Raw genomic sequence first — 12,536 nt, forward strand, 5'->3', positions numbered from 1 at the left:
GGCTTATTTTCCCTTTTTGATATTCTTTGTCTTACCACTTCTTTATAAGGCAAAACGCTTGGAAAGGAGTTGTTGGTTTTTTTCTGACAATAGCATCGACCACTGTCACAAAATCCTTGAAGTGGAGAAAAATGCACTGGCAGCCCAAAAAGAAACTGCTTCCGTGTCCTGATGCTGCAGTTATTACAGTGCACCAACCCCAGGAAAACTGAGCATTAACCACCTTCTGCCACCCACACAACCACGAGAGGAAGTATGCTGGGGACCGCGGGGCAGAGCTGCCTCTCTACACGTGCCCCATCTCCGCATGGTACGGCAACAGCGCGACCTGTCATCCCTATGCTACACAAAGCTGGTCTCCTCTCAATTAATCAAGTAGAAACAAATTACTGAGGCTCGGGGACTACATTTAGAACTGATGTGGACAATGGTTGAATAGCAATTTGCACTTATTCGAAGCACACTTGTTTGAAATCAAGATGTAAATTTACATCTACTTTGCAGACACCTGGGATGAGTACGGTGCTTGTGCAGGAGGTCACTACCTGGTCTCTCAGCAGCAGAGTAACGCTGCGTGAGTGTTATTCCTTTGTATCTTTGCAGTATCAGTGAACAGCCGTGATTTGAGCTCACGTCTAACTTTGTGGTGGAATTAATTGGCACTGAAGTTTTCACATGGTCGCCTCCATCTGAAGCAGATGTGGAAGGTAACGTCCAGCTGGTAGATGGCTATGAGTACCTAGCTCTTGTGCCATTTTCACCCACTTCAGCTAGGTCTGTTAAAAGATGTACAGCTACCCCCTTAGACCCTCCCCAGAATCACAGAATCACTAAGGTTGGAAAAGACCTGTAAGATCATCGAGTCCAACCATCAACCAACCAACCCAACCATGCCCATTAAACCATGTCCCGCAATGCCTCGTCCACACATTCCTTGAACACCTCCAGTGATGGTGACTCCACCACTTCCATGGGCAGCTTATTCCAGTGTCTCATCACTCTCTCAGGAAAGACATTTTTTCCTAATATCCAGTCTGAACCTCCCCTGGCGCAACTTGAGGCCATTTCCTCTTGTCCTGTCGCTTGTCACTTGGGAGAAGAGGCCAACACCCACCTCTCTGCAACCCCCTTTCAGGTAGTTGTAGAGAGCAATGAGGTCTCCCCTCAGCCTCCTCTTCTCCAGACTGAACAACCCCAGCTCCCTCAGCCGCTCCTCATCAGACTTGTGCTCCAGCCTACTAACAGGTACTTTCTCCGTCTCAGTGGGCAGTTCATGAAAATGGACTACCCTTCACGTACTACTGGAAAGATGGTCACTTCGGGAAAGGCAGCTTTCTGAATTTAGCACCGTGTGTCTGTGTTCATACCCAAACCCATGGGCAGACGCACTAGGTGATGCTCTCTAGCGAGGGCGCAGAACTGCCCCGTTGTGTACCGTCAGCTGCACAATTGCAAGTCCCAGGGTTTTTTTTCCGTGAAATTCACAACACACGATACCTTTTGTGAAACCCCAGCTTCCAAATCCCCAGGATTACACGAGAATTGAAGTTTTTATTTGAAAGGAAGGCAGGTTCTTAGCTTTCATCCTTCCAGATAAATATCTGAAAATTAGACCACTTGGAGCTTGAAAAAAATCACAAGGCAAATTTAAAAGTTCATTACATTTTAAAAACTTGTTATTTTTTAATGCCTAAAGCTGGCAATATAGCATAAGTCCTATCCTGCTGTCAGCTCACAGATTTTACTTAAATTAGATACTAAAGGAGTTCAGCAGTCCTCACCAAAAAAAATATGGGGCCATCTGTTTCTGAGAGTTTCTTCTAAAATTATGAAACCCCGTTGCGAGTGCTGCCCAGCTGTAATTGGCTGAGAGGTAAGTAAGCAAGCCACTGCCCGAGGGGAGAGAAAAAGACAGTGAACAGAAACTTCACCCAGAGAATTAACAAACTATACTTCAGCTATTTCATAATTTTTTCCAATACAAAAGCGTTTCAAACCAATGAAGTGCATTTTCCATTCGCAGAAAAAGAAATGTGTTTAAAAAGCGCACCAATTTGATGAGCTAGTTTAACCATGAAGCAGGGTTTTCTTTAAGAGACCCTGTGTTAAGATTTAAGGAAGAATGTGGGAGGAGACAGCAGATGCTCCAAGACAAGTGAAAATTATTTAGGTGTACTTCTATCAGTACAAAAGCTGCACTGTGTTATTACTATGAACGCAGGATAGTCAAGACACATGGTAATAGAGAAGTCAAGCAATGATGTGGGAGTCTTCCTGCTGAAGTTACCTTCCGGAAACTATGAAGAAAAGAGAACGTGTCAAACAGAAGACCATTAAATGTGAAACAAAAAAAAACAGTAACGAAAAGGTAGTGTGGAAAATGAGACCCTGTCTCCTGATAATCCTATGGGAAAGTCAAATTTAGCAATAGAGATTATATCTTAAATTATGCATAAATGAATGTCACAGCTAGAAGGTTTGACTTCTGAAGTTCGGGCAGCACCGATAGCAGGCTTGCCGTGCAACTAGTCTAACCTCTCAACTGCTCAGTGTCAAATTTGTGAAAGTGCCAGTGCCCACAGAATGAGCAATATAGATATTTTCTGTCTGGCCCAGGCACATGAAGTCACATTTCTGATGCGAACTATAACAGCTCACAGGTTATAGAGTCACATAGGCAAAGATACCTATCATTCATGGCTATGGCAGTTCTGTTTAGAGGTGCGTGATTATCCCGCTACAATTTCGCAAAAACCTCTAAAACCGTGCACTTTTTCAGCATCCCTTTAAAATCATATTTACTTTATATGTTTGTGACACCTGTGTTACACCTAAGATGAATATGGGTGGTGCCCATAATTTTTTAACACCCATCAATGTTTTAACGTAAGGGTTAATTGGACTTGGTTCTGCAAAGCGATGTAAGAAGCCCATAGGCAACGTAGGAAGCCCTTGGATAAGGAAGAGTACCACCAGGGTCACCCAGTATTTGAGGAGGGGGACCAGCTACGCCCAGCCTGCTTGTGCTCTGGATCACACAAAGGGGGTGGTTGAACATCAGTCTCATGATGAGCGCACGAGGGCTGGCTCTCATCCTTTCCATGACTCTACGTAGCAGGCTACCTGCTCTGTCCTGGCAAAAAGCCTCACGCACCTCTCTTCCAAATTCTCCACAGGAAAACAGAGAAGAAAATACTGCAGTGAGCCTAAAAATGGACCTTCAAATAACGTTCTTGCTCAGTGCAGACCATCAGGGTTGCATGAAGTCCCACTGCTATTGGCAGTGCGGGACCGCGTGGTTCCAGGGCAATACAACGGTCACCGGACCACGACTGAATTGTTGGCTTTAGCAGGGAATTAAAGGAAGGGATGGAGAAGGACAGCTGTATATAGTAGACTGTTTCAGACGTCAATAAATCTTAGGGGTTTTTTAATTAAAATAATAGCAACTTGCTTGAGAAAGGAAATAATTTTTAGAGCCTGATCTATGGAAAGAATTAGTGTATTTGGCACTATCTCTAATTTGGGAAGATACACCTTTGTCCTTACCTGAAATGCATTTAGTTTTAAATCCCCTGCCTCTCCAAGGTGCGGATGCCAGCTGCACAAATATATCCAACAATTCTGTGCTGTGGGCAAATTGCCCCTGTATCACTCCTTGCCTGACTGGCTCCCCAGCCTGCTTAATTGCCATATTGTGTCATCAAGTAGCATGCCAGCCAGATACATCTAATGTATTTTTATTTTCTTTTAACAACTACAATAGGAGATTACTAAACTGATTCCAGGTTATAATATAATTTATCAGCAAATAAACTGTGTACCAAAACAATTATACTAGCAACTGATTTCAACAATAACTATTAGGTACCCACTAGAAGACCAGTACTGGTTGTATCATTCGATGCTTTGATGGTATTTTGCCCTAACTTTAAAGCAGTATCAAAAAATAATGAACTGGATTTTATATCCAAATGTGGTGGTATTTGTCTGCAGGGTTTGCTGCTGTTTCGATTCAGTTTGGTGGTCAAAACTTTGTAAAAACTAGAAGGGGAATGATGACAGATTGGTAACCGCCTACAGATCAACACCTTGCAGCACAACATTGCCCTTACGTATGTCAGTTTTGAACAGCAGCTTGGTGGAGCGTGTAATATTAGCACCCTGCATGGCTTCCTTCTCAAAGAGAAAGAAAAGAAAAACAGCACCAAGTGGAGCTCTTGGCAGGGACTGGAGATGCCTGTAGAGAAAACGAAGGCTTACAGAAAAAATAAAAGAACGGGAAACCTTGTGTCCCCAGCATGTGAAGAGAGATATGGTACACACAGCAAAAAAAGGAGATAACCACAGAGAGGGTCCCGAGCTTGGGAGGGATGGCAAAAATGGTACAGAGAGGAGCAAGCGGGGTGACACACAGAGCCGCTGCCATGTACGGGCAGGAGAAGAGCACGGCACAGAGAGTCTTCGCCTTCATGGGGATGAGCGGGATGAGAGCCCTGGTAACTCCACTGAGAGCTCTCAACATCCCTGCTTCCCCAGGTTTATATTCCACCACACACAGCAGGGAGTGAGCCCTGCTCTACCTCGGGCCAAGCACGAGTTGTTTCTCTGCGTTTGAGGAGAGGTCATTACTGCTGTCTCAGAGATCTCAAGCTCTGTCTCTCTGGAAGCTTCATGTTATGTGGCTCCCAAGCCTGGCTGCTGAAATACAAAGCGAGAGTGAAAACCAAGCTACATTAAAAAAGCAGTGCTCTAAAACTGAAGCATCTTACAGTGTGAACTACTAGGTTAGAGAAATGTGTCTTGAACCAGCTCTCTAGTGCAGCCACAAGCATACAGGCAGTGATTTTCATGAAAATGAACTCTTGTTAAACATTTGAATTCATGTTCTGAGTCCCTCAGACCTTTTCCCTTTGTGCTACTTTACAAGCACTTACTTGGCTGTTATGGGGAAAATCAATTTCTAGACTCACTTCAATCAATAAACTGTTGACTGTCACAAACTCAGTGTACACATACTTTAAAAATAAATCCACACAGAGCTGCAAACAAAACAGAAACTTCAGGAAAGAGACTTCTCAGAGCATCTGCATGAAGAAGCCTGCAAAAAAGGGCTCAGAGTAGTAGTTCTAACAAGCTATTAATTCCCAGAAAGCTGACTGGTTATTATTTCCTAATAAAAGCATACTCATTCAGCAAAGGTTCACAGTTAAACTACATCTCTCTCGCTATGAAAAGCAGTTGTCAGCTGAGGACTGAGTCAGGGGATGGATCCAGCGTGGACAGGGCTCAGCGGGCACAACGCTGCTCCAGCGTGAAACTCAAAGCATGGTGTCATAGCGGAACAGAGACCACCTCGCCCCGGGTCACCTCAACCTTGTCCCGCTCTGCACCTTCAGCAGAGAAACAGCTTTTGGAAGACGTTTCCCAGATTTAGTGCCAATGTCGCTTGGCAGGAGATTAGCTCCCCATAAGGGATAAAGTTATAGATTTAAGAAGGAAATCAAGAAGCCTCTTCATTTTTTGCCCCCGCATTTTAATTAGGAGGAACCAATCTTCCTTTGGCTCTCCGAGCAGTATCTGGCAGGGATGCAGAACTGAAACATTTAATTCTCCAAGCAGTGACCGTACTTGTTCTTCATCACCAGGCAGCTTTCCCTTTGCCTCTCTCACCCATCATCAATGCTGACAGGTGGTATCTCTGAGGTAAGAGAACATCAGTCATGTAAAATACAAATACTTCCTTTTTGCAACACCGATTTGCTAATTCAGTGCTGGCAAGAAACCTGGAACTTGCTTAACCCTACCCATCCAGCTCAAATTTATGTTCCCTGCCTCGACAGCTGCAGATATCTCATGGTACTTAATTAACAGACCATTGTCATGATCTGTCTTTGCAGACCTTTAAATCAAAACTGCTTGTTTTCCACAAGAGATTATCTGATTTAAACAGGGATTGATTCAGGGAAATCCAATGCCCTGTGCTATGCAGGTCAGATTGTTTGATTACAGTTGTTTTTTTCTGGATTTATGAGTTATTTTTTCTTTGCAAATTGAAATTATTACACTGTATCATTGAAAAACCCCACAAACATTCATACTATTAATAGAAGCACAATACAACAGAAGGCAGGAAGCAGGATAACAGTGGGTGGCTACTACACTTTCAAAAAGCAGAAGCATCTCAAACCCAATGAAATCAGCAGCTGAATGTCCCTGCTCTGTGGGAGCAGGATGGAACCATGGAGAAGAGTTTGATCATCTTCAGCCCTGGCCCATTTTTCTTTTGTTTCCTGTGGGTTTTTTTTCCTTTCTATTTTTTTAGGACATTCTATTATTATGCACAGATCTATACTGTATCACATGAGAAACACCTGAATTGGAGATGCAGTCTGTCTGCGGCTTTGGTTGCGAATCAATTTCACGGGTTATTTTATTATTTCTGAACTCTTGTTTTTGGTAGTTCTGCTACACGTCATTCCAGCAGCTCTCATCTCACTTCAGACCTGCATCTAAAAGAAGGCACAGTATAAACAGAACATCCTAAAATGTCATTTATTCAGAAATGTTACAGTTTCATCTCTTCTTTATGCTGCTTTGTCATGTAAGAAAAATAGTAAAAAGATTTTAGTCATAGACTGTGTAATTAAAGGGACCCTAAATAAACATGCATTTCTTGCTTCAGTTCTTGCTGCTATACAAGCTCTTCTAAAACTGGCACAAGGAAGCTGCATGTCTGCAGACATGCAAAAAACAAGCAAAGAGGAAATTCATTCTCTTCTGTTGCTAAAATAAAGGCGGTATCTCAACCTAACTATGGAACAATGAGCTACTGAATAAACAGCCGTCTCTGACTTACTTTCATACTCTTGCTTAGCCCTGTAAGTATGCTGGATGCTGAGGGAGAAACCGAGAAGTAGTAAACTTAGCACTGGGGAAAAAATGCCCTGTAAACATGCTTTTACAACACCCTTACATACTCATTTTTCCAAGCCTGCACAAAATTAGTATATTAGGGTATCTGATTCTTACCAGCCTACCAGATCAAATCAATTTAGGTCAGAATGACCTCAGTACTCATTAACATTTTGTCATGGTTGTATTTTTCTCAAAACTTCACCTTTCACCGGTTACCTTATTTACGGCGTACATAACACAGAAACATCTCATGCTTAAATTCTCCTTCGGGGGGATTTCTGAGAAAGGTCAACGTTGTCTTCAGTCCTGTCTATATTAGCATGATGAAACTATTTCTGCAAATTGTTCCACCTCACAATCTAAGATTGGTCCGGCACCTTTTGTCACCAAGGTAAGGCCCATAAAGCATTTAGCACTGCTTTAAGGTTCCTTCTGATCATCTCACCTCTATGGGTATAAAAGCAGCTCAAGGTAACCTCAGAGAAAGGACACACATTAATTAAGTGAAGCAGTGGATTCTTCTTTCCACCCCCCAGTAAGCTCTTTGCATGCCAGAGTTATTTCACTTGGTTTTGATAGAGTTACTGGGTATTTGCAGCAGCCCTATGAAAAATAGTTAAGACTCACGATCTTCCTCTGCAGTCATGTCTTGTGCCAAAAAATGAAAATAAAAGATATTAAAAAATTTTCAGAAAATGCGTTTATACTAAAGGGAAAAAGTGAAAATTGTTACATTTGTCCCAGTGGGATAACTGCAGAATATTGGAATGAGAAAATCTTACAGTTTTGTTCAGAATGAAAAAATCCTACCTATAATAGCCAGAGTTTTTTTTCTCACTTCAAGAGCTTTCTGTTAGCTCTGGAAGACAAATTTGTTACTTTGCTCAGCAGACACATAAAGAGGGGTAGTGCACCTCTTTTGTCCTTCAAACACCCACCAAAGTGAATTTCCTAGACTGCTCTTGACATTAACCATCATAGATACAGCTCTTCTCCCACTGGTTTAGCAGATTTTGCCTGAAGAGCTTTCAGAAGTTTGTTATCAATAATTTATTTGCTGTGGTCCCCCAGCCCCTGCCTCCCAGATGGACCCTGGATCTGATCCACCCCCTCACCTTGTCCGGGGCTGTTGTGGTGATCAGTACCCTGCTCTGCCCACACAATTCCATATCCAAGTGGAAACCCGTAATGACTAGTGTCCCTCAAGGGTCCGGACTGGGACCTATACTATTTAATCTTCATCAATGACATAGATGGTGGGATCGAGTGCACCCTCAGCAAGTTTGCAGACAACACCAAGCCGAGCGGTGCGGTTGACACACCTGAGGGATGGGATGCCATCTCCAGAGGGACCTGGACAAGCTTGAGAAGTGGGACCATGTGAACCTCATGAGGTTCAACAAGGCCAAGTGCAAGGTCCTGCACCTGCGTCAGGGCAACCCCTGGTAACAATACAGCCTGGGGGATGAAGGGATTGAGAGCAGCCCTGCAGAGAAGGACTTGGGGGTACTGGTGGATGAAAAGCTGGACATGAGCCAGCAATGTGTGCTTGCAGCACAGAAAGCCAACCGTCCCCTGGGCTGCATCCAAAGAAGCGTGGCCAGCAGGTCGAGGTGATTCTCCCCCTTTGCTCTTGTGAGTACTGTGTCCAGCTCTGGAGTCCCCAGTATGAGAAAGACAGGGACCTGTTGCAGCGGGTTGAGAGGAGGGCCGTGAAAACGGTCAGAGGGCTGGTACACCTCTCCTATGAAGAAAGGCTGAGAGAGCTGGGGCTGTTCAGCCTGGAGAAGAGAAGGCTCTGGGGAGACCTTGTAGTGGCCTTTCAGTACTTAAAGGGGGCTGATAAGATGGAGAGAGACTTTTTACCAGGGCATGTAGTGACAGGATAAGGGGCAACAGTTTTAAACTGAAAGAGGGTAGATTTGGGTTGGATGTAAGAAGACATTTTTTACTATGACGGTGGTGAGACACTGGAACAGTTTGCCCTGAGAAGTTGCGGATATCCCATCACTGGAAGAGTGCAAGGTTAGATGGGGCTCTGAGCAACATGACCTAGTGGAAGATGTCCCTGCCTGTGGCAGCAGGGTTAGACTAGATGACCTTTAAAGGTCCCTTCCAACCCAAGCCATACCGTGATTCTATGATTCAGGTGCTGTGGGTCTGCATCCTGGTCAGCAAGGGCACTGCCTGTGCCAGGAGCACCCTTGCTCCTGCTGCTCCTTAAGGGAGCAGCTCTTGGCTGTACCTGACAACTTCAAGAACAAGATCCCTCACCTGAGGAATGACTCTTCCTTTCTGTCAAATGTTCCTTCTAAAGAATATTAGAGATAGCAAACACTACAGAAGATAAACAACGAGGCACCTGGTCTCAAGTGTACTTTGCTTTTCTGTTGCAGTTGTTCTAGGTATCCTTCTTGATTTACATTATTCCATTTTCCCATAAAGACCTCAGAATTACCTGGTCAGCATTTTCCTTATTCCAGCATCTAACAAGATAGAAATGATTAACTCCAAACTTTAGAGGGAAGCCTAGGTATATGGTTGGACTTGATGATCTTACAGGTCTTTTCCAACCTTAGCGATTCTGTGATTCTGTTATTCTGTGATCAGGGAATCACTGCATTGCAAGCTAGCTCTTGGATCCACTATTAACACAACAGTCCATCATCCTTTTCTGTATCAGCTGTAGAGAAGGTGCTGTATAATCTAGTAAAGCAAGGGATATCTAAAGTTGTTTCAGTTTCAAAAATTTTGAGATCTTATCTTGAAAAAGCCAAATCCTTGCCTTTTCCAATGTTCCTAGAATGGAAATCGTTCAGAAGCACTTAGGGAGCTAAAAAGCACAGTTGAAGGCTGTGTGGGAGTATTTGCGTATGCATTGGCAGGGGGAGAGGGAGGAAAAGAATTAAGATAAATACAGCACTTTTCAGTATTCAGCTGAGCTTGGTGTAAAGTCTGCACTACAGCAACTTAACAATTCCCTATGGTTTTCTCTTCAAAAAAGGAATGTTCAAAAAGAGGAGGAAGGGCAGAGGTGTTTATAATAAGTTTTTAGTAATGCCACCTTTCAGAGCTTCCTATCAAAGAACTTCAACAACTTTCATGTTTTAATTATTCTATAACCTACCGTGCTGAGACTGGTAGAAAAATAAGTAGAATTACATCTTTTACTAGAGAGAAACTGAAGACCATGTCATAAAAGCCCCTTCTGTGTGAGTCCGTGTGAATGGCTCTACCAGCTTCATGTAGGGATGGAGAAATAGGTACCAGAAAACAGAAGGCTGAAAAGAGGGAAAGCACGTGCCAGGCGGTAGCATGCTAAAGTCTGCCAAGAACTGGTAAGCTCCAGAGACTGGCAGTCCTGCTGAATCCACAAAAACGGATAAACTCTGAACACTGAGACGCTGCCGAATCTGTCCAAATCCACTAGCATCAACCATGGGTCGTGCAACCCAGGCTACATCCAAGAAGGCTGCTATATGCAAAATGACAAGATCTAGATCTAGATATCTATCTATATATGTATATAAATATATAAAATATACACATACATACATATATACAATGAAACAAATCATCTGGAGGGACTTCCTGAACGCCCGCCTCAAAGCCCTTGGCAGATCAATATGTGCCTCTGCTTTTATGTCAACAGCTGGGGTTGGTCTCCCGACTCTTACTCCACCTGGGTACTCGTTAGCGCACATTTGTGAACTGCGTGAGGGAATAAGTGAACGCAGCGTGCGATGAGTCCCTCGTTATTAATAACAGCATAATAAAAGGCTCTCTAACAGATGCTGATGTGATCTGCGTTTCCCCCAGACTGATCCCACCGGAGAAAAGGGGATGTACAATAATCCAGTATTGCGAAGTTTAACTCCTGCATTTTTGTGGATATCAAAGTGTGGAACTATCCCGCCTTGGGGAGGGTGCCTGACATTGGATCCAGACTTTCTAAAACACGGACTTAGATATGTTTCCAATGTGGCATTTCTTTACTTGGCTGTCACCATAAATGGACGAATGCCCAGACCCAGACATGGGGAAAACACAGACCTGGAGAACTGGTATCTTTGCATGGGACAAATTAAAAAGCTGCAAATCAAGGTATTAATCTTCTCTAAGGGACATGCTCCAGGCCCCTCGCTCAAGCTTTTGGACCACGTGGTCCATAAATTCCAAGGACCACAGTCTCTTCTCAACATCCACAGTTGTGCCAAATCAGTAACATGCCCCTCTTCCAGCAGAGTCACCAGGACTGACTCACGTGCTCCTGCCAGCCTGGAGAAATCCCAGGGCTATCAAAACCAACCCCTAAACCAAAGTGACTTCTGTGGGGCTCATACCATGTTGGCTCAGGAGGCCACCAAATTCAGATGACCCTTCATGTTTTCCTGTCATCTCCATTCCTCATATGAACTGACAACGCTCATCTTGAGCAAATGGCCTCAAGTTGCGCCAGGGGAGGTTTAGGCTGGATATTAGGAAAAATTTCTTCACCGAAAGGGTTGTCAGACACTGGAACAGGCTGCCCAGGGAGGTGGTGGAGTCACCATCCCTGGAGGTGTTCAAGGAACGTGTGGATGTGGCACTGTGGGACATGGTTTAGTGGGCATGGTGGGGTTGGGGTGATGGTTGGACTCGATGATCTTACAGGTTTTTTCCAACCTTAGTGATTCTGTGATTCTGTGATCTCCAGGGAGAAGCTACCAGGATCCATCAGGAGTCTGCTCAAAACAGGCTTCATCTTTAAAGACCGGGGCTGCTTTCAGCATTCTCCCAAGTTTTTCCCCTCCCTGCCTCAACCCATCTCCCTGCTTCTACCTGCCAGTTGGATGATCAGAGTGTAATTTTCCAGACAAATTTAAATAGGGTTGCCTATTTCTTGCAAACAATTGACGAAAATGTCCTACCCAAACATTTGTGCAGGTACCAGTCCCAGCGAGTGTTTTTGATAGGAACAGCAATACCTGCCGAGGGGGTTATCCTGCAGCGTGTTCCACTTCCAAGCACTTCACAGTCCACGTGCTTTGGAATGCCCTGGACTATTCTCAGGAAAGTAAACGCAGTTGTTTTTCTACTCCAGTTTGAGGTGTGCGTAGGTGAGGGCACATCAGATTGTTTAGGAAAGCAAGAGATGGTAAGCCAAACGGAAAGTTCGCTTTGAAATTAAGCGGAAAGAATTCTTTTAAGAAGGAACACGCTTTTAAAATCCTTCAGTATGGTTTGGGTTTGCGTGACCTCTCGTGGTCAGATCTCTACCTTGCAGTTCCACTTTTTCACTCGCAGTGGGAGCGCGCCTCTGACATTTTTGGCTACAGTTGTGCTGAACCGTAGGAAAGGTTTTGGCTTGCGATATTAAAGGGCAATTTTAGTGAAAGATAAAGCTATGTTAACAGACTTCTAGTGACAGTAAATAATTTTTCTCTGAATTTATGCTGATAGAAGTTCTTATTTTTGCTCTGTAATGCCGTAGCTTAAGCACAACAGTTAAGAACCGTGAAATGGATTGTATTCTAATGCTTTTAAAGGACATCGCCTCACCTACGAATATGAAAAAAACCATGTAGGTAGAGCGGAGGGAGAGATCCTATTATTTTAGCTGCCATTTGGCAGCTCTA

This window comes from Gavia stellata, chromosome 2 (genome assembly GCF_030936135.1).
Source record: "Gavia stellata isolate bGavSte3 chromosome 2, bGavSte3.hap2, whole genome shotgun sequence".
In the NCBI taxonomy this organism is placed as follows: Eukaryota; Metazoa; Chordata; class Aves; order Gaviiformes; family Gaviidae; genus Gavia; species Gavia stellata.